Genomic DNA, 22,088 nt, shown 5'->3' with positions numbered 1-22,088 from the left:
CGTTGGGAATCTTCTGTCAGAGGTGCTGCCCTGCGAGGTAAGAGGCATCCCTCTCCATGTGCTCGACGGTTTGTGTCCGGAAATAATTTCATTATGCAAATGATTATTATTTTTCTCCGAGAATGTTACAATGACATCTGCGCATCGTCGCTTCTTATCTCCCAGCCGCCACCTGCACAGGGCACACTCCGACCATGCAACCGCCAAGGTCGCCGACCACATCGTGCACGTCCACGCCATCGACCTCAGCGGACGGTGCCGCAATGTTCGTTAGTATCACCTGTTGGTCGAGGAGCGCGAAGGAAGTGGGCTGAGGGAAGTGGGGGCGGCGGCAGAAGCAGCATGGGTGTCCTACGGTGAGCGCTTTGAGGGATTCTGCAGAGCAGTTCTCCCCGGAGGCCTGATGCATCCAACCGTACAAGGTAGTTGCGCCACTTCCCTGTGATGGGTAGGCCTTATATACATCTTGGCAATTCCCTGTTATGTTATCTAAATCTCGGCCACGTATGAGGCAAAAACCACATGCACCATTGTCTTCTACTATCTCCTTGCAGTAACTTCAGTTACTTGTAGCCAATGGGATCTATGCTATGGGGGAACATACATGTCAGGGCACATGTGCGTCCATGGGTCCTCTTTGTATTACTGCGTGTTGGTCTGTTATCATGCGACACAGACCTGATGGTTGTTAGAATGCTGAAAGAGACGACTTCATTAGTTCATCCAGTAGTTTCTTGCTGCTGTGAAAGGATTACGATTGACCAACAAAAAATAAAACTTTTGATTTGATTTCTCAAAACAAAATAAATAAATCGTGGAGCATCTATGTAAGGAAAGCAGCTTTGTATGAAATTTTTAGTGCACTTCCAATATATGTAGCTAGCAAGTGCAGGTAGAAATGGTGTGATAGGCCCGTGGCATCCCTATTGAAAACGAACATGTCTTTGAATTAGCAAGAAGAATAGCAGTAAAACACATAGACTGTTCTTATTTCAAGATCCTAACCGTTTATCCGTTTGCTCCTTAGATTCGCTTACTGATTGTAAATTGCTTTACTTCATTGGACATAAAAGGACAATATGCTTGTATTTGTGAAACTGCTATATTTTTCTGTACAATGGTGAAAGAGCTACATTTTTATATCGCTCTATGATTCATTTTATTCTATTCCATATGGACATAGGAAACTTGAAAACTACACCACAACTCTTAGGCTTGCCAAAATATGAGGATTATCACTCAGTCATGAGCGAAACTGGATGTACCCGGTAAGGATGGAGGCGAGATGGGGCCATAGAGCCCCCTTTTGCGCAGGAGGGAGTAGGTCTGAGCCGAAGGCAACAATTGTGGCCGCTTCCAGAGCCGAAGCCACCTGCGGAGTCGATGTCATGGTCGCCCCAGAGCGGAATCTATCGCCTAGGCCACAAGAGTAGGAGCTGCTGTCGCGGAGGTCACCTCTGAACCTAAACTGAACTTTCTATGGATGGTAAGATGTCCTCCCTCAATCTTCTAGCAGCCGGTGCTCGTTGGCCTCTCCTCACTATTCAGCTGTTGATTGTATGAAATAGATGGTTAACACTTTATTTTGTTGGTCCCTACTGGACGGTAGTGATGTTGAGACAGAAGAGATTATCAGGCCTATGCATATATATATATAATTGTTCATGGATCTTTCTTATATCTGATATAATTTTGCCAATGATCAAAGAGCTGTTGTTCTGGATGTACACCTATTGTGTTGCTTATTTTGCCATCACTCTTCTGGTTTACCTTAGGAGTAGTACCAATCTTAGAAAATGCTCCTAATTTGGGTAAAATTTGGAAACATTATGGATGGATAAATTTATGGACTTGTTCCTTTATTACATAATTGTATAGCCTATGATCTTATACAGTTGAGGGCCGCTTATCCTATTCTTTATGTGTGAAGTTAAAAGCTAAATATAGCTAATGACATAAGTGATCTATTAAACTATATCGCGGAAGTAAGTACTTATTTTTGTTTCTACTTATTACCTAATTTTAATGTGGATTTTTCAAAGATATACAGTGTTCCATATAGTCTAATTTAATATACCAGCGATGATGGTATTGAATCCGCGAAGAAAATATATACTCATTTCCTAATTGCATCTTTTAATCAGGAGGTCAGGACCAAGCTTTGGGCAGGAAAATGGGACAATCTTCAATAAGCTACAATGTTCATGTCTTCTTATATCATTTGACTGATGTGTTCTTGTATCATTCTTCTACTTTCGGAGCTATTACTGCGATCATTTTGACCTCATGTCTTCTTATATCATTTGACCTTATCTAGATATTAGTGGTTCTTAATCCAGCAAGGTCTTGAATATTTTTCGCTTTGTCCATTCAAAATTTTGTTCGTCTAGCAACGTTCATGGTTTAAGCTTTGATTCGAAAAACAACTTTCAATTTTATAGGAGACACAAAGAGCAACAACAAGCCGCTGTAGATATTGTGTAGTAGCAACATTAATAATCTGCTAATGTTATATTTTCTTCTTCTTTCCATAATATCTACATGACCAATGTGTATTTTTAATGATCAAACATGCACATGTCACATTAAGAGGTTGAGAGTAGCTCAAAAGATATGCATACATCCTCTACCTTTTACCTAATGAATATTTCTAAAACCATAGTAGATGTGAGGTGTAAGTTCCATGAAGAACTGTTGGTTTTTGTAATTATTTCGTGAAACTTTCATTGTAGGGTTCTAGGATTGGTGAATAAGCAGGGTTGTTTTCTTTCTTTAGTATCTGCATGATCAAGTCGGTCTGTACTTTTAATGATCATACCTGCACATGTCACATTAAGATTGAATATATTGTGACTTTTCTAACCATTTCTTGTTAATTGCTTGAGGAAAAACTAACAGGAAATTTTTTCTTAGAAATCCCAAGGAAGTAATTGTTCTCACTGTTTTGGTAAAATAACATATATTTTTGTTGTATGTATACTTAATTTCAGGAGATGTAGATTTTCTTGTTATCTTATATATGTTCCTTTTTTTTCTTCTTGTGAAAAATGAGTTCAACAAGGGCTCCTCATTCTAGCCTCCTGGGGTTGAAATGATTACTCCTTTAATTGATTTGAAGATTGTTAATTTTTTATATTTGGAAACGCTTGGAAGCTTTCCTTTGTTTTGGCGTTATGAAGATCTTATGCTGCAGGGAGATTTCACCGATGCCACAAAGATGCTGCTGCATCGAACGCATATGATAAGATGATATTAGTAAGTATGGATCATCTACATTTTGCTTTTGTCTTCAATTTTGTAGGATTTCTTTTCTTTCAGCAATGTTTTAGAAATATAAATACTTTCTTATATGTTTATCCAGCCATCCACATTTAACTAGGTTGCAAAGAACGTTGAAGTGATAGCTGCATGTGTAAGTACCATGGATGAGCTAGCAAAACATACATTTTTATGCTAGAGTGCATATGGATTAGGTATGTGTATTTGTTGGCAATGTTCATGTGTGAGAAAGCAAGGTCCATAAGATATCTAGGGGATTAGAGGTGGTATGATTTAAAGATAAAGCATCGTCTTGAGTGCTTTTTTTCATGTGGTTGCTTCATGGGCTTCAAATAATTTACTTGGGACTTCATTCAGAAGTACAACTGGTAATCGAGATCAATACTGAGATCAGACATCAGATACAATATAATTTTTTTTGTACAAACAAAATCTATGATATCGTGCCATTCTATGAGTGTTTAGAAATAAGTTTGGTATCTGCTACAATGTACATATAACTTGGTCATCCTAAAGAAACTTTATCTTGCATATTGCTTGGTTACAAGATAAGAACTAATATGTATTACAAATATCTAGGGAAATCTTTTGATTGTTTTGTACATATATTATCAGAGATGCCAAATAGCAGGTTGCTTCAAACTAGGGGAACTGGCTGGTTCATAGATGGTAGAACGTTCAATCTTCGACGATGCTCAGGAAGCAAACAAGGGGAATTAGGTTAGTATGTCTTTGAAATAGCACCCAAGGGTGCACTCAATAGTTCCAGTTTTTCAACTTGTACTGTTATTGTTGATACACATTGTTTTGTGCATACTTGCTAGGGAAAAGTATATTTTTCGTCCCTGGACTCGCTCAAAAGTATAGAAACGGTCCTTCAACTTTAAAACCGGCAAATGTTAGTCCCTCAACTTCTCAAACCGGATTATTTTAGTCCCTTGACTCAACAAAAGCTGTTTTCATGCTTACTTGGCATGGTTTTGACCAGTCAGCACCCACGTGGGAATCTTCTTCTTTTCAATTTTAACTCGGCTGGGCATTTCGTCGAGCAGTTGGCGCCACCAGGCAACAAGAGGAAGAGGTAGGCATGGAGCTTGCCGGCTGTCGGCGGCGCACGCAAAGGGTGCAGGAGGCCAGGGAGCTGCGCTACAGTTAGTTTTCTGGGACGAGCGGGGCTGTCGCGGCTAGCAGCACTGAGGCACGCGGCGGCTTGGCCTTCACGGCGAACTCGTAACACAGTCACAACTAACTGATGCTCGTGTTGCCGCCTCGTGCTCATGGTATGCCTCTGCAATTGTCGGCGACCGCGCCGTTGATGTCCCCGCGTCATCCAGTTCTCGTTCAAATCCATCACTTGCGTGTTGTGGGTCGTGGACATGGCGCGGACAACGGCGCGACGGCGGGGCGCACGCTTGTCGCCGCTCCAGCGCCGTCAGCCGCACCCACTTGGCGGCTCGCCCGGTTTGCCGTTGTTGCTCGGCCACACATGGGCGATGACTGGTGAAACCATGCAAGTCAGCGTGAAAACCACTTTTGTTAAATCAAAGGACTCGAGTTATCCGGCTTAAAGAATTGAGGGACTAAGTTTTGCTGGTTTTGAAGTTAAGGGACCGTTTCTATACTTTCGAGAGAGATTAGGGATGAAAAATATACTTTCCCCTACTTGCTATGATGTTCGAATTTGACTGTTCTGTCGTAATCACCAATCACCACAGTTAACACACTACACATGATTCTGCTTGCAGAAACCCAACAGTTAATGGAGAAATCAGGTCACTTTGCATCTACTTTGCCTCAGTTTTTTCAGAAGTCAACAGAGATTGTAAAAAAAAAAGAAACATGATCCTGCGGCGGTTGCCCAGACTTTTTTTCCGGGGTAGTAATGTTTGGACGGGACATGTCCCTCCTTTCGTAATCACTTTGTAATTTCTACTTGTGCTATGTAATAGACGCCTTACATAAAAAGGCAGTATGTTTTATAGATACTCCCTCTGTTGAGAATAATTATCACTATAACTTTCTTTATGAGGACTTGTTGTGTCGCATGTTCAATAACAGGTAGAAGAAAGGATACACATATAAATTCATAGCATGTATGGTAAACTCCTGGCTCTACATGTACGAGGCCACTTTAATATTGTACTATATTATCAATAAAAAATCTTATATTTCTTTAGAGAGTGAGTACATCCTACATTTGGATGTAACAGTTCTCTTACAAATAAGTTAGTAAAGAAACAGAGACAATCTAGACCCGGCGAGAGCTACTTGAGGAGGCATGCTGCCATGTACTGCAGATGTGAAATTAAAGAAAGGGGGCATTTTAGTCAATTAGGTTGTTGTATGCGGTTGCATGTATGTTGACTGTTGCTTTATTATTATGTTGATTGTTACTTTATTATGTATAATAAGCGGGTGAGAGTGTTTTCAGTATATTCATTTGTTGGCCCGTGGCAACGCACAGGCAGTCTACTAGTGTGTATAAGTAGTGAAGTACACACCCTACCCCTTTTGTAATTTGCATAACGGAACTACTATACGGACGACAGTACCCTGGCCGAACGCTGGACGATGTTGGATCGAATGGCGTTGTTCAGTTTTGCTATACACATGAATGGCTTGATGTGCTACATCGTCTGCAGGTCTTCCAGGGTTTGTCGTTTGTGTAGCAGTGCTCTTTGCATAACTGTGAGAGATCAATAGAAACACATTAGGTACGATACGTACCGGTTGCCACCAATCAAGCCACGCATTGGTGTGTGTGCCTGTATTCTGAGCCAATCGGCTAGATATCAGTTAGTCGTGTTGTGTTGTATGCGTGCGTATTTTGATCTCAACGAAAGAATTCATCAAGTCCAAGGAAGCTGGCTTTAGTACTTCCCTAGCCTCCCGGGTCGCTTCAGGCGACTCCGGAGGCGCCGTCGTAGCCACCTCGGAGGCCCTCCCATGCAGCGCCGTTCACCACGCCACCGCCGGAGGAGGCCGACCACCCGGCGGACGGCGGCGGGGGGGCATCTCCGGCCTCTCTTTTTTTCCTTCTGTTCTTTCCCTTGGTGGTCAACTTTCGATCTGGCGGCTGGCTTTCTGATCTGCCCATGGCTTGCCTCCCGATCTGGCGGCTACCTCGTGATTCTGGCCTTCCGGTCCATGGCCTGGAGTATGGGGCTGGTGCCTGGATGCATCCACACGGCTGCTTAAGATGTGCACGTGCATGCAGATGCTCGGCGGCCGTCCGACTACACATGGTCATGGCTGCCTGGAGTCTTGCTGGGCAGTGGCATGGTCGGGTCTTCACTGCTAGGCGGAGTTCCTGGCTGAGCGCGCCGGCGGCTAATGGTTGCAGTGTGGCAGATCTACTTTGATTGCGTCACCGGAAATTGGATCCGGGATGGCGGCGGCCTCGCTGCGGATTGCGGTCACCGTCAAAAGATCTTCTGAGAGTTTCATCTCTGTAGATCTGGTGGTTGACTTCGGCGGCGAGATGCGGACGAAGTCTTGATGCAGAGGGATGGTTGTGCAGCGGCGGTGGTCACATCACATGTAGCTGCTGGGATTATAGAAAAGTGGTGGCGACAACACATGAATGACTTTGATGATGGTGTTACTTGAGCACCCGGTCTTGAGCTCTGGGGTGAAAGCTTAGGTCTGACTCGAGTTGGGTATACCTGGCAATGGCGATGCTTTTACGTCGTTACCTTATTGAAGGCATTGTTCGGAATGCTTGGACTGATTCTTCAGGGTGAAAACCTAGATTGCAGCCTTGGGTGGCTGGATCCGGTGACGGTGGCACTTGAGTGTCGCTCCCTTCCTGAAGGCGTTGCTGTTGAAGAACCTCGTTGTCCGAGTGGTGTCATGACATGGTCGGTGCGGATAAGGTCATTGTTATAGTTTGTCGATCCAGGATATGATCGCTTTGGAGTTTTTTTCCTCGCCTACATGCATAGCTTTGGTCTTATATGACTTTGCTATTTGCCGGCGTGTTTTTGTGTGCATGTGTTTGTGTTGGTTGTGTGCATCCTAACTATACAGAGGTCGGGTGTGTGCTCATCATGTTTGTATCTTCTTGATGCTCCATTTTTAGTTAATAAAATCCACCCTTTATCAAGAGATGTGCCCGTTTGTAAAAAAAATGAGTGACTGGCCAAAATTGTAAATTCAGTCACTCTGACGGTAAAAGGACAAAGTTTTGGCAAGCATATCTATACCTACTATTAAAGGGAGGTGATATTCTTGATTTCGTCCCGCTTAGATGATTTTAGGTGATTCTGATGTGGTACTAAACTTTTTTGCGTCCAAATTAGCGTGCCGAACGCACAGTGATTGGACCGGCCCAGTAGCAAGCGCGGAACGCAAGGCCCAGCCCACTAGCAAGCGCCTAACACAAAAATCTTTCCCTACTAATAAAGCAAATAGTGCTTCTGGTCGTCCGTCATAAAAAATACCCTCGAAGTTGGCAAAATTTACCCACCAATGCCACCCGTAAGTGGCAAAAAACGGTTCACGCATCGCACTGTTAGTTCGGGTTTATATAGGCCGAGATCCCCTAATATAACACGAAGATGGCTCAGCGCAGTGGCCAGCGCTGCACGCTTCCACCACAGAGACCAGGGTTCGATCCCCGCCTGCCCACCTTTTATCTCTTCTTTTTCGTCTCGCAAGCGCGCCTACTCCTCCCGCACACATAGGCCGGCCCATGTGCAGGTTGCAACGCCCCTGCTTTTATTTCATTTTTTGCCTTTCACGTTCTTATTTCTGTTTTAGTTTTTTCTTCTTTAAATTTATTCGTGATTTCCAGGAAAAAAATATTTCAAAAAAAGCCTTGAAAAATTATAAACTGTTTGTGAATTAAAAAAAACATTCGGAAAATCATAAAATGATCATGATTTCAAAAAATTGTTCACATATTATAAAAAACTATCACGGTTTCAAATAAATTTTCAGGAAATAAAAAATGTTCATGATTTTTTAAAAATATCCAGTATTCAAAACATATTAGGGAATTTAAAAAATGTCCATTAAAGTTTGGAATATGTTCACAAAAATTAAAACAGATCCATAAATAATGAACATAATGAACCATCGCAGGAGATCTATAGGGGTCGCTTCATGATTGTATTCAGTCCCTCGATTTGGATTAAAAAAAAATTTCCATATCTTGTACACTGTTGAACCCTCAAAAATTGACACAACTTTCTAAGGGTTAATTTTTGTAAGCTATATAAAAATGACTAAATTTCTATTTTGCCTTCATACACAGCTATATTTTTTATACCACATTACTATTTATTATAAACACCGCTACGCTAGGTCAAGGCAAGGCACTCACTCATCGGTCTAGCTCATGCAGTGTCCATCAATGCAGTTTTATCACCGACATTTTTTTCGTTATGACGCGCCTACTCCTCCCGCACACATAGGCCGGCCCATTTGCAGGTTGCAACGCCCCTGCTTTTATTTCATTTTTTGCCTTTCACGTTCTTATTTCTGTTTTAGTTTTTTCTTCTTTAAATTTATTCGTGATTTCCAGGAAAAAAATATTTCAGAAAAAGTCTTGAAAAATTATAAACTGTTTGTGAATTAAAAAAAACATTCGGAAAATCATAAAATGATCATGATTTCAAAAAATTGTTCACATATTATAAAAAACTATCACGGTTTCAAATAAATTTTCAGGAAACAAAAAATGTTCATGATTTTTTAAAAATATCCAGTATTCAAAACATATTAGGGAATTTAAAAAATGTCCATTAAAGTTTGGAATATGTTCACAAAAATTAAAACAGATCCATAAATAATGAACATAATGAACCGTCGCAGGAGATCTGTAGGGGTCGCTTCATGATTGTATTCAGTCCCTCGATTTGGATAAAAAAAAGTTTTCCATGTCTTGTACACCGTTGAACCCTCAAAAATTGACACAACTTTCTAAGGGTTAATTTTTGTAAGCTATATAAAAATGACTTAATTTCTATTTTGCCTTCATATACAGCTATATTTTTTATACCACATTACTAATTATTATAAACACCGCTATGCTAGGTCAAGGCAAGGCACTCACTCATCGGTCTAGCTCATGCAGTGTCCATCAATGCAGTTTTATCACCGACATTTTTTTCGTTATGACGCGTTAGAAAATCAAGTCGTGATGAGATCATCACATTTTTTATTTTTAAAATGACTTTTTAAAGTCTCTTATCTCGTCATGACATCACCCAGACATACTTTATGAAATTACATTCTAAAAGTCCTTATCTCATCCTGGCATTTGGTTCATAATTTTTTTCTATCTATCGCACGTGCATAATCTAATAGCTTTTCTCCCGTTGCAACGCACGGGCATATTTGCTAGTAAAACTTAAAAAAGCTCAGCGCTATCACGGAGGTTCGAACACAGGTTCTCCCACTCCAATATGCATGCTACTAACCACCACACTAATGGCTGTTGATGGCTGGTTGCAGCGTCAAACTTATAAGAATGCATTGGCAACAGCATATTCTCGCGGCGCTGTATGCTTGGCTACACGATGAGGATATTACATTTTATTTTGACCGGTCAATGGTTTGGATGTTGGTTCGCTTCTAGAGCCGAGCAAAATAATCTTCGTGCAGTGCTCCACGTAATCCTTTTTTTTGGCCTTTATGTGAGGTTTGGATGTTGGTTCGCTTCTAGAGCCGAGCAAAATAATCTTCGTGCAGTGCTCCACGTAATCCTTTTTTTGGCCTTTATGTGAGCACTGCTCCACGTAGTCACCAACGAGAAAATTGTTGTCTCTTGGCACAACTAGAATAGCTCTCCTCCCGTTCACTATATATATAAAAAAGAAAAATTAGGCGCAATGTACGTGTAATCTGATCACTTGCTACATACCCAAAATTTAATTTAAAAATGTTCTAATTTTATGTGATTCTGCCTTTTGAAAAATGCCAGTAGTTTTTAAAAATCGTTCATGAATTTTAGAATGTTTATGTAGTTTTAAGAATATTGTTCATGTATCAAAACAATGTTTATATAAGTTGAAATGGTTCACCTTTTTCTCAAAAAAAGTTCATGTAATTCTAAGAAGTGTTCACATGCTTAAAAATATTTTGTAATTAAAAAACATTCATGCACTTTAAAAATTCCATGTGATTTAAAAATTATTTATTATTTCAAAAAGATTGTTGATGCATTTTGGAAAACAAATATACAGTTTAAAAGTGAATGGGCCTATGAGAGATGGTGTATGCATGCACTAGGTGCATATTGTAGCTTGGGGAAGGGCGCCCATCACCTCCAGCTCGACGAGATTAGTATATAACTATTAGACATTCACTTACGATGATGTTGTTCAATGGCAGGTGTGCGTGGGTTTAGGTAGTGGCCGACATCATCGCCTTGGGATTGGCCACGTTCAGACGCATTGTGACCAATTAGACACCGCGACCATGCATGGTTAGTGAAGGCATGAAAGGGTATAAGTGACAACATGGAGGTGGACTATGTTGATATAGATAAGGAGGACCAGTTGAGGGGTCTTAAGTTGTGCTTATTATACAACTATAGAAGCATGTATCTTTTTTTCTCCTGCTGCAACGCACGGGCATGTCTGCTAGTTACATGATAAATGCAAAACACAGCCTGTGCACCAAAAAGTAAAAGGCCAAAACACAACATATCACAACTATTGTCAGGAGGCTGCACAGTCTGTGCGACTGCATAAGTGGCAAGACCAGGCTGATTTCGTCACATGCGTGATGGTGGATGTGTATATATGAAATCTGGGATCGAGTTAATTGGATGGATGATCAAGCAACGTGGGTAGGATGCATCAATTCTTTTGATTTTGGGTTGCTTCTTCAGAGTTTAGACTAACGTGATGCTTCTAGAAATACACAAGGAGCTTAGTTGAGTGGGGGCGTGGTAATAAACTGAGTGAGGACATATGTGGTATACTACCTCCGTCCTGGTTTATTAGTCCTCTTTGTAATTTGTGCTAAATTTTGATCAAAAATTTAACTGACAAAATGTTAGAGCATGTCAACACAAGTTATATCATTGGATTCTTAGTTGAACATAGTTTTCAATTATATAATTTTTGATAATGAAATTTTTGTTAATTAAATATATGGTCAAAATTTGGCACAGATTACAATGGGAACAAAAAAACCAGGACGGAGGTAGTACATGATACCAATTGTAAAATTGGAGCTGCCCCCACGGCCTCACACGTGGGTTCGCCCCTGGTCCACGCAGAGGTGACCCTTCGCGGAGCGGGCACCAGCGCCGCCGAGCGCGTGGGGTTACCCCATGGCGCCGCCGTTGCGCTGATCCACTCGAGCCTTCGAGGTAAATTAACAGATTCTTGTTTGAAAATCTGTATACGCTTCATTGTTTTTCCCGAGGTTTGAAAATCTGATTCTTTCGAGCCTTCTAGGTTAATCAAGCAGTTTCATTGTTTTTCCCCAAGGTTTAAAAATCTCTTGTGCGGTTGTTTTTGCTTTTGTCTTTGCTGCAGTGAGGTCCAGAGAATCTATTGTGCGCTTGTTTGTGTTTCTGTCTTTCCTCTCTCTTCTGTCATTCATATATCAAATTGCATCTCGTGGCCGAGTGGCCTCTTTTTTTTTTCTTTTTCTTTTTTTTGCACAACGTTGCGAGTTGAAACTTCTTGCTAACTTCATCTCGGTTAGGTGATGCAAGTGATAGGTTAGCTCTTCTTTTGCCTAGGTGATGCAACTGATGGTCTAGCTCTTCAAATCAAATGTACACAACTGCTGCGTTGACGGTTGGAGCGCTCCCTGGCCCATGGCAGAGTGGGACAAGGTCGGGAAACTGGAGGTGGATAGCTAGCAAGAATCTGAATTACTTATATTTTTTAGGAAAAAGAGGATGACCCCTGATCTCCGCATCGGAGTGATGCATGCAGCCATATTATTAAGTAAAGTACGGAACAAAGTCTGAGGTTCAAATCTGGCTCACAAACGGAGAACAGAAAGGAAAATAAAAGATGCCACGGCTGGTGAAAATAGCAACAGGCTACGATGCCTATACACACAGTCTATTATTAACTCGACATCCAAATCGGTTGAAGATAACCCGTGCTAGCATCTCTCGACGGTTGCGCCCAATAACCAAAACCTCCCTTGAGTCTGCATGAGTGAGTAACGACCACGTACGAATCCAAGCAGTGGCTCCGTAGATAACCTGCAAAAAGTCGATAAAAAATTTCCGGTTAAAGATCATATCGTTTCTGTTGTTCCATATAACCCAAAGTAATGCACATATCCCTATCCGAATATGTCTCGCTATATTTGGTTTCACTTCATTTCACCACGTTTCAAATAACGTGTTGATGCAAGATAGAGTAGTAACATTGAAGATATGCATCGCGTACTATAGTAGTTTTCTCGACGGGCAATCGTGAAAGAGGTGTTGTATAGCTACACACGCCAATCGTGCGTCTTTTAAAGCATCATTCTGACATGGGCAACGGAAAATGAGATGGAGCATCGAGAAGGACTATTTTATCTCCTCGTATGCTGAACACAACTGTTTGTGGAGGCACTTCGGTTTAGCCTTTTCCATGGCAACATGAGCCGTGCTCCATGCTGATTAAATAAATATCTTGATTAGAAAACGTGGCTTCAAGATGTGAGCAATATAACATACATGCACCCCTGCTCCTTGCAGAAGCAAAAACAATTTATTCTAGTGCTCTACAGAGAATCTTCAACGGTGATTGCACTCTGAACAGAAGTTTCATCAAATCTAATACTCTCTCTGATCCAAAAAAAAAAAATGCCATGGCTTTAGTTTAAATTTAAACAAAAGGTGAACTAAAGACACGTCACTTTTTTTGGATCTGGGGGAGTAACTAATAAGGGGGGCCGATCATTAACCTTTTATACCAACTTTCCCAAAAATAGCTTAAACAAAATTACAGTTAGAATCATACATGCACAGGGGGAGATGTGAACTACTGTGGTAACATAGGGAGGTGAATATCCCATGGTATGAATAGAAGGACAAAATATATGCAGGTTATATGTGGAGCATCAATTTTTCATGGATAATCAAGTGATGTAACAATGCAAGGAAAGACATAATACTGGTCTAAAGACCCATAAATAACCTATGATTTAGCTTTATGTAACTGACTATACACTTTCTAAGCAGCCTAATTTGTTTAATTTAAATTAAACGAATGCACTTCTTGGAATTTAGAGCAAGATCAAGCAGCATCGTAGTCAGAAAATTTTCATAGGGTTCCATACTTCAAAAAACAAATGATACTCGTCGTTCTCAACCACTTGGTGTCACTTATAGACAGATCGTGTGTTTAAAGGAGGGGTCTATCTAGAGCACATCTATGTTACATCTAAGTTGATGTCAACTCTGTTTGTGGTCCTGTTTTTTCTTGTCCAGCCTTTTTGTTTGTTCCTTGTCGCTGCATTATTTGTGGGAGCTTGTAGTCGCTGATTAGGGGAGCAACAGTGTGTGCCGTTCAACTGTGGACCGGCCCATCTCGTCGGGACGAATTGGTGTGTGTGCATATACAAACAGCCATGTTGGTTGTTCTCAATCAAAAAGAAAGAAAAACACGTTTAGTGAGGCAGGTGCATGCATGCACGATTGCCGGCTAGACAGCTAACTTTCAAGTACCTCATAATTCAGCCAAATTTTCTAAACCTTCTACGTACAGATCTAACAAAATGGACGGCTAATTGTGATAGAGAAAATCGTACATGATAAACAAAAATTATATAAAAGGAAATACCAAAACAAAATATTAAAAAATGAACATACGCTTGTTGGTTTTTAAAATGTATGTAAGGTTAGCAAAATCACAATCAAGAATTATATAAAAGGTTTTTTGATTTAAAAAATGAACATGAATTATAAAGAAAGTTCATGAATTTAAAAAGTTCTCATAAAATTTAAAATTCTCCACAAATAAGAAGAAATTTTTTCATAACTTCTATTACATGTCTATGATTATTTAAAATTTTAATGAATTTAAAAGTGCTCAGGAATTTGAAAACATTTTGGCAGATCAAAAAAATGATCATGAATTCAAAATTATATATGAATATGAAAAATTGTTCATAGATTTTAAAAGTGCTCATAGATGATAAACCTTGATTCTTCAAAGGATTTTTTTACCGGTTTTGGAAAGTTTCTAGAACCTTCCCTGAACCGGTTTTTCCTTTTCTTCTGTTTTTACCTCATTATTTATTTATGAATTTTCGTTTTTTATTTTTATTTTTTTTAAAAAATTTTCCCCTTTTTTCTTTTTTTAAATATTCTTTTTTCATTTCCTTTTCCTTTTTTCATGTCCATTTTTCTTTAGATTCGTTCTTTCTGTTTTTCATTTTATGAACATCTTCAAAATTAATGAACAATATTTTAAATCATGAACATTTTTTGAATTCATGAACTTTTTTTAAATCATGCACATTATTGACAAATCCAGGAGAATTTTAAAAATCAGGGAACAATTTTCAAAATTTTCTGGAAACTTGTGAACAGTTTTTTGAATCTATAAACATTTTTAAAAAATTCGGGACAAAATTAAAAACCCATGAACAATATTTTTATTTATTAAACATTTTTCGAATTCATGGACATTTTCTGAATCCATGATTTGTTTTAGAAATTTTTTAAATTTTTTTGAATATTTTTTAACCTTTCTGAAATTTCATAATCAGTTTTTGGATTTTTGAACAATGTTTAAAATTCACAAAAAATTTGTAACGATAATCATGGACATTTTTTGATTTCCCGATTTTTGTTAAAACGTGAACATTTGTTTTGAATATGTGAACATTTTTCAAAAGCACAAACTTTTTTAAATCGACGGATATTTTATGATTTCCTGAACATTTATTAAAATTAGGAACATCTTTTTCAGTTCACAGACATTTTTAGTTTTCCTGAATTTTTTTCAGAATGCATATTTTATGAAATTTGGAATTTTTTTAACCCCGAATTATTTAAAAGAAGGAAAAATAACAGAATGGAAGAAAGGAAAAGAAAGAAACGAAATGAAAAAAACAAAGGTGCCCCACGTCGCACATGGGCCGGCCCAAAACCACGTACAGGGGAGAGTGGAAGGTGCGTGTCTGCTCCTGAAATCACTAATTAAGGAGTACTCATTGAAAATTTCACACGCACCTCCACATATTATGACAAGTGGTGCACTGCATGTTTGCCACTTGTCGCAACATATGATATTTCTTTTTTTTCGTAGATTCGTTATCAAAATATTTATCTCTTAAATCTAGCGTCTAAATCTAACCGTTTTCACCGTCCGATTCCTCGTGTCGAGATCTTCGAAACTAAATCACATGTTGATAGTGTTCTTCCTGCCAATGCATCTTGTTCCTTGATTTCATGTATGTGGAGTGTATGATCTTACCTGTTGTGATTGTCAATTGATTGTTTTTAATGCTTGCCCTGTTGAATACTAGATCACAAAACACTGACGATTAGCCCGGTCAGTAAGTTATTGGATGTATGAACATAAAATATTTTTATGTTATTGTTCATCCATATATGGACACCCTTATGGAGTTCGAGGCGGGAGATTAGAGGAAGATGGAAACAAGTCGGTGTGGTTGGCCTTGATGGATTGTTTGCTAATTTGACACAGAGGGACATATAGTGACATGAATTTGTTTTTGATATCGCTAATTTTCTTTAAAGCTTAATACTAGAGAAGAGTGCTTCATATATCAAAAGTACATCCGCTTACATGTTTTGCGATAAACCATTATTATGCTTTCATTTTTGTTATCATGGTGAAGTTTTTATTTTATATCATTAGTCCAGTGACTCTGCAATGCATGTTATGATTTTACTAATCAGAGGAGTTACAATATGAATCTGCAAATTCATATTGCTCTTGCTAGTTGCTGTAGCCATTTAACTCCTTTATTTATAATCTGACGGCAAACAAGGTCACTAGGAGCTAAAACAAGGCAAGCCAAAGTTCAAAAGGATTAGGACCTGTAAATATTTGTTTAACTCCGCCCTCGTTGTTGTACCATGCAAAAGTACATTGGCAAGTATACATCGTAAGGTGGCTTCCCCGAATTATTGCCAGTTTGACATCCAGGAGCTGATCCAACTCCTCCTCTGGACTCAGCCTGTGAGATACTAAATTTTCTGAAGGAAATATGCCCTAGAGGCAATAATAAATTTATTATTTATTTCCTTATTTCATGATAAATATTTATTATTCATGCTAGAATTGTATTAACCGGAAACATAATACATGTGTGAATACATAGACAAACATAGTGTCATAGATGGTTATGTTTCCTAGCCATGGACAAAAGAGTTGTCATTTGATTAACGGGATCACATCATTAGGAGAATGATGTGATTGACTTGACCCATTCCGTTAGCTTAGCACTTGATCGTTTAGTATGTTGCTATTGCTTTCTTCATGACTTATACATGTTCTTTTAACTATGAGATTATGCAACTCCCGTTTACCGGAGGAACACTTTGGGTACTACCAAACGTCACAACGTAACTGAGTGATTATAAAGGAGTACTACAGGTGTCTCCAAAGGTACATGTTGAGTTGGCGTATTTCGAGATTAGGTTTTATCACTCCGATTGTCGGAGAGGTATCTATGGGCCCTCTCGGTAATGCACATCACTATAAGCCTTGCAAGCAATGTGATCAATGAGTTGGTTACGGGATGATGCATTACATAACGAGTAAAGAGACTTGCCGGTAACGAGATTGAACTAGGTATTGGATACCGACGATCGAATCTCGGGCAAGTAACATACCGATGACAAAGGGAACAACGTATGTTGTTATGCGGTTTGACCGATAAAGATCTTCGTAGAATATGTGGGAGCCAATATGGGCATCCAGGTCCCGCTATTGGTTATTGACCAGAAACGTGTCTCGGTCATGTCTACATAGTTCTCGAACCCGTAGGGTCCGCACGCTTAACGTTTCGTTGACGATATAGTATTATATGAGTTATGCATGTTGGTAACCGAATGTTGTTCGGTGTCCCGGATGAGATCATGGACATGACGAGGAACTCCGGAATGGTCCGGAGATAAAGTTTGATATATGGGATAATAGTGTTTGATCTTCGGAAGGGTTTCGGAATTCACCGGAAGGGGTTCCGGATGTTTCCCGAAATGTTTGGGTACGAGAACACGTTATTTGGGCCAAAGAGGAAAGCCCACAAGGTTTTTGGAAAGCGCAAAAGGAAGTTTTGCGGAGTCCAGGGGCCAGACGCCAGGGTCCCTGGCGTCTGGGTCCAGACGCCGGGAACCCTAGCGTCTGGCCCTGGAGTCCGAGAAGGACTCTTGCCTTTCGGGTGAAACCGACTTTGTGGAGGCTTTTACTCCAAGTTTCGACCCCAAGGCTCAACATATAAATAGAGGGGCAGGGCTAGCACCAAAGACACATCAAGAAACACCAAGCCGTGTGCCGGCAACCCCGTCCCCTCTAGTTTATCCTCCGTCATAGTTTCCGTAGTGCTTAGGCGAAGCCCTGCGGAGATTGTTCTTCACCAACACCGTCACCACGCCGTCGTGCTGCCGGAACTCATCTACTACTTCGCCCGTCTTGCTGGATCGAGAAGGCGAGGACGTCATCGAGCTGAACGTGTGCAGAACTCGGAGGTGCCGTGCGTTCGGTACTTGGATCGGTCGGATCGTGAAGACGTACGACTACATCAACCGCATTGATAAACGCTTCCGCTTAGCGATCTTCGAGGGTATGAAGATACACTCCCCTCTCGTTGCTATACCATCATCATGATCTTGCGTGTGCGTAGGAAAATTTTGAAATTACTACGTTCCCCAACAGTGGCATCCGAGCCTAGGTTTTATGCGTTGATGTTATATGCACGAGTAGAACACAAGTGAGTTGTGGGCGATACAAGTCATACTGCTTACCAGCATGTCATACTTTGGTTCGGCGGTATTGTGAGATGAAGCGGCCCGGACCGACATTACGCGTATGCTTACGCGAGACTGGTTTCACCGTTACGAGCACTCGTGCTTAAAGGTGGCTGGCGGGTGTCTGTCTCTCTCACTTTAGCTGAATCGAGTGTGGCTACGCCCGGTCCTTGCGAAGGTTAAAACAGCACCAACTTGACGAACTATCGTTGTGGTTTTGATGCGTAGGTAAGAACGGTTCTTGCTAAGCCCGTAGCAGCCACGTAAAATTTGCAACAACAAAGTAGAGGACGTCTAACTTGTTTTTGCAGGGCATGTCGTGATGTGATATGGTCAAGACGTGATGCTATATTTTATTGTATGAGATGATCATGTTTTGTAACCGAAGTTATCGGCAACTGGCAGGAGCCATATGGTTGTCGCTTTATTGTATGAAATGCAAATGCCCTGTAATTGCTTTACTTTATCACTAAGCGGTAGCGATAGTCATAGAAGCAATAGATGGCGTAACGACAACGATGCTACGATGGAGATCAAGGTGTCGCGCCGGTGACGATGGTGATCATGACGGTGCTTCGAAGATGGAGATCACAAGCACAAGATGATGATGGCCATATCATATCACTTATATTGATTGCATGTGATGTTTATCCTTTATGCATCTTATCTTGCTTTGATTGACGGTAGCATTTTAAGATGATCTCTCACTAATTATCAAGAAGTGTTCTCCCTAAGTATGCACCGTTGCGAAAGTTCTTTGTACTGAGACACCACGTGATGATCGGGTGTGATAGGCTCTACGTTCAAATATAACGGGTGCAAAACAGTTGCACACGCGGAATACTCAGGTTAAACTTGACGAGCCTAGCATATACAGATATGGCCTCGGAACACGGAGGCCGAAAGGTCGAGCGTGAATCATATAGTAGATATGATCAACATAGTGATGTTCACCATTGAAAACTACTCCATCTCACGTGATGATCGGACATGGTTTAGTTGATTTGGATCACGTGATCACTTAGATGACTAGAGAGATGTCTGTCTAAGTGGGAGTTCTTAAGTAATATGATTAATTGAACTTAAATTTATCATGAAATTAGTCCTGGTAGTATCTTGCAAATTATGTTGTAGATCAATAGCTCACGTTGTTGCTTTCATATGTTTATTTTGATATGTTCCTAGAGAAAATTGTGTTGAAAAATGTTAGTAGCAATGATGCGGATTGGATCCGTGATCTGAGGTTTATCCTCATTGCTGCACAGAAGAATTATGTCCTTAATGCACCGCTAGGTGACAGACCTATTGCAGAAGCAGATGCAGACGTTATGAACGTTTAGCTAGCACATATGATGACTACTTGATAGTTTAGTGCACCATGCTTAACGGCTTAGAATCGGGACTTCAAAGACGTTTTGAACGTCATGGACCATATGAGATGTTCCTGGAATTGAAGTTAATATTTCAAGCAAATACCCGAGTTGAGAGATATGAAGTCTCCAACAAGTTCTATAGCTAAAAGATGGAGGAGAATCGCTCAACTAGTGAGCATGTGCTCAGATTGTCTGGGTACTTCAATCGCTTGAATCAAGTGGGAGTTAATCTTCCAGATAAGATAGTGATTGACAGAATTCTCTAGTCACCATCACTAAGTTAAAAGAACTTCGTGATGAACTATAGTATGCAAGGGATGACGAAAACGATTCCCGAGCTCTTCGTGATATTGAAATCGGCGAAGGTAGAAATCAAGAAAGAGCATCAAGTGTTGATGGTTGACAAAATCACTAGTTTCAAGAAAAGGGCAAAGGGAAAGAAAGGGAACTTCTGGAAAGACAAGCAAGTTGGCACTCCTGCGAAAAAGCCCAAAGCTGGACCATAGCCTGAAACTGAGTGTTTACACTGCAAAGGAAATGGTCACTGGAAGCAGAAATGCCCTGAATATTTGGTGGATAAGAAGGATGGCAAAGTGAACAAGGGTATATTTGATATACAGATTATTGATGTGTGCCTTACTAATGTTTATAGTAGCCCCTGAGTATTTGATACTTGTTCGGTTGCTAAGATTAGTAACTCGAAACAGGAGTTACAGAATAAACCGAAACTAGTTGAGGGTGAAGTGATGATGTGTGTTGGAAGTGGTTCCAAGATTGATATGATCATCATCGCACACTCCCTATACTTTCAGGATTAGTGTTGAACCTAAATAAATGTTATTTGGCGTTTGCGTTGAGCATGAATATGATTTGATCATGTTTATTGCGATGCGGTTATTCATTTGAAGTTAAAGAATAATTGTTATTCTGTTTACATGAATAAGACCTTCGATGGTTATACACCCAATGAAAATAGTTTGTTGGATCTCGATCGTAGTGATACACATATTCATAATATTGATGCCAAAAGATGCAAAGTTAATAATGATAGTGCAACTTATTTGTGGCACTGCCGTTTGGGTCATATCGGTGTAAAGCGCATGCAGAAACTCCATAAAGATGGATTTTCGGAATCACTTGGTTATGAATCATTTGATGCTTGCGAACCGTGCCTTTTGGGCAAGATGACTAAAACTCCGTTCTCTGGAACAATGGAACGAGCTACTGACTTATTCGAAATAATATATACCGATGTATGCGATCCAATGAGTGTTGATGCTCGTGGCAAGTATCGTTATTTTCTGACCTTCACAAGATAATTTGAGCAGATATGGGTATATCTACTTGATGAAACATAAGTCTGAAATAGTTGAAAGGTTCAAAGAATTTCAGAGTGAAGTGGAAAAATCATCGTAACAAGAAAATAAAGTTTCTGCAATATGATCGTGGAGACGAATATTTGAGTTATGAGTTTGGTCTTCAATTAAAACAATGTGGAATAGTTTCACAGCTCACGCCACCTGGAACACCACAACGTTTTGGTGTGTCCGAACGTCGTAACCGCACTTTATTGGATATGGTGCGATCTATGATGTCTCTTACTGATTTACCACTATTGTTTTGGGGTTATGCATTAGAGATAGCTGCATTCACGTTAAAAGGGCACCATCTAAATCCGTTGAGATGACACCATATGAACTGTGGTTTAGCAGTAAACCTAAGCTGTCGTTTCTTAAATTGTGGGGCTGCGATGCTTATGTGAAAAAGTTTCAACCTGATAAGCTCGAACCCAAATCGGAGAAGTGCGTCTTCATAGAATACCCAAAGGAAACTATTGGGTACACCTTCTATCACAGATCCGAAGGCAAGTTATTCGTTGCTAAGATGGATCCTTTCTAGAGAAGAAGTTTCTCTCGAAAGAAGTGAGTGGGAGGAAAGTAGAACTTGATGAGGTAACTGTACCTTCTCCCTAATTGGAAAATAGTTCATCACTGAAATCAGTTCCAGTGATTCCTACACCAATTAGTGAGGAAGCTAATGATGATGATCATGAAACTTCAGATCAAGTTACTACAGAACCTCGTAGGTCTACCAGAGTACGGTCCGCACCAGAGTGGTACGGTAATCCTGTTCTGAAAGTCATGTTACTAGACCATGATAAACCTACGAACTATGAGGAAGCGATGATGAGCCCAGATTCCGCAAAATGGCTGGAGGCCATGAAATATGAGATGGGATCCATGTATGAGAACAAAGTGTGGACTTTGGTGGAGTTGCCCGATGATCGGCAAGCCATATTGTATAAATGGATCTTCAAGAGGAAGACAGATGCTGATAGTAGTGTCACTATCTACAAAGCTCGACTTGTCGCAAAAGGGTTTTTCGACAAGTTCAAGGTGTTGACTACAATAAGATTTTCTCAACTGTAGCGATGCTTAAGTCTGTCCGAATCATGTTAGCAATTGCCACATTTTATGAAATCTGGCAAACGGATGTCAAAACTGCATTCCTTAATGTTT

At 40.1% G+C, this 22,088-nt stretch overlaps 1 long non-coding RNA gene across 1 annotated transcript; it reads left to right on the top strand.

Moving 5' to 3' along the window:
• Window positions 1–3,671: 3,671 nt before the first annotated feature.
• LOC119301396 lies at window positions 3,672–5,307 on the top strand. The gene is made up of 2 exons (XR_005147037.1): window positions 3,672–3,999; window positions 5,025–5,307. It is a non-coding gene; the product is annotated as an uncharacterized LOC119301396 (long non-coding RNA).
• The last annotated feature ends 16,781 nt before the right edge of the window (window positions 5,308–22,088 follow it).

This window comes from Triticum dicoccoides, chromosome 1B (assembly GCF_002162155.2).
Source record: "Triticum dicoccoides isolate Atlit2015 ecotype Zavitan chromosome 1B, WEW_v2.0, whole genome shotgun sequence".
NCBI classification, from domain to species: Eukaryota; Viridiplantae; Streptophyta; class Magnoliopsida; order Poales; family Poaceae; genus Triticum; species Triticum dicoccoides.
Note: the sequence above shows the minus strand (reverse complement) of the source record. Positions and strands in the feature narration are given on the sequence as shown.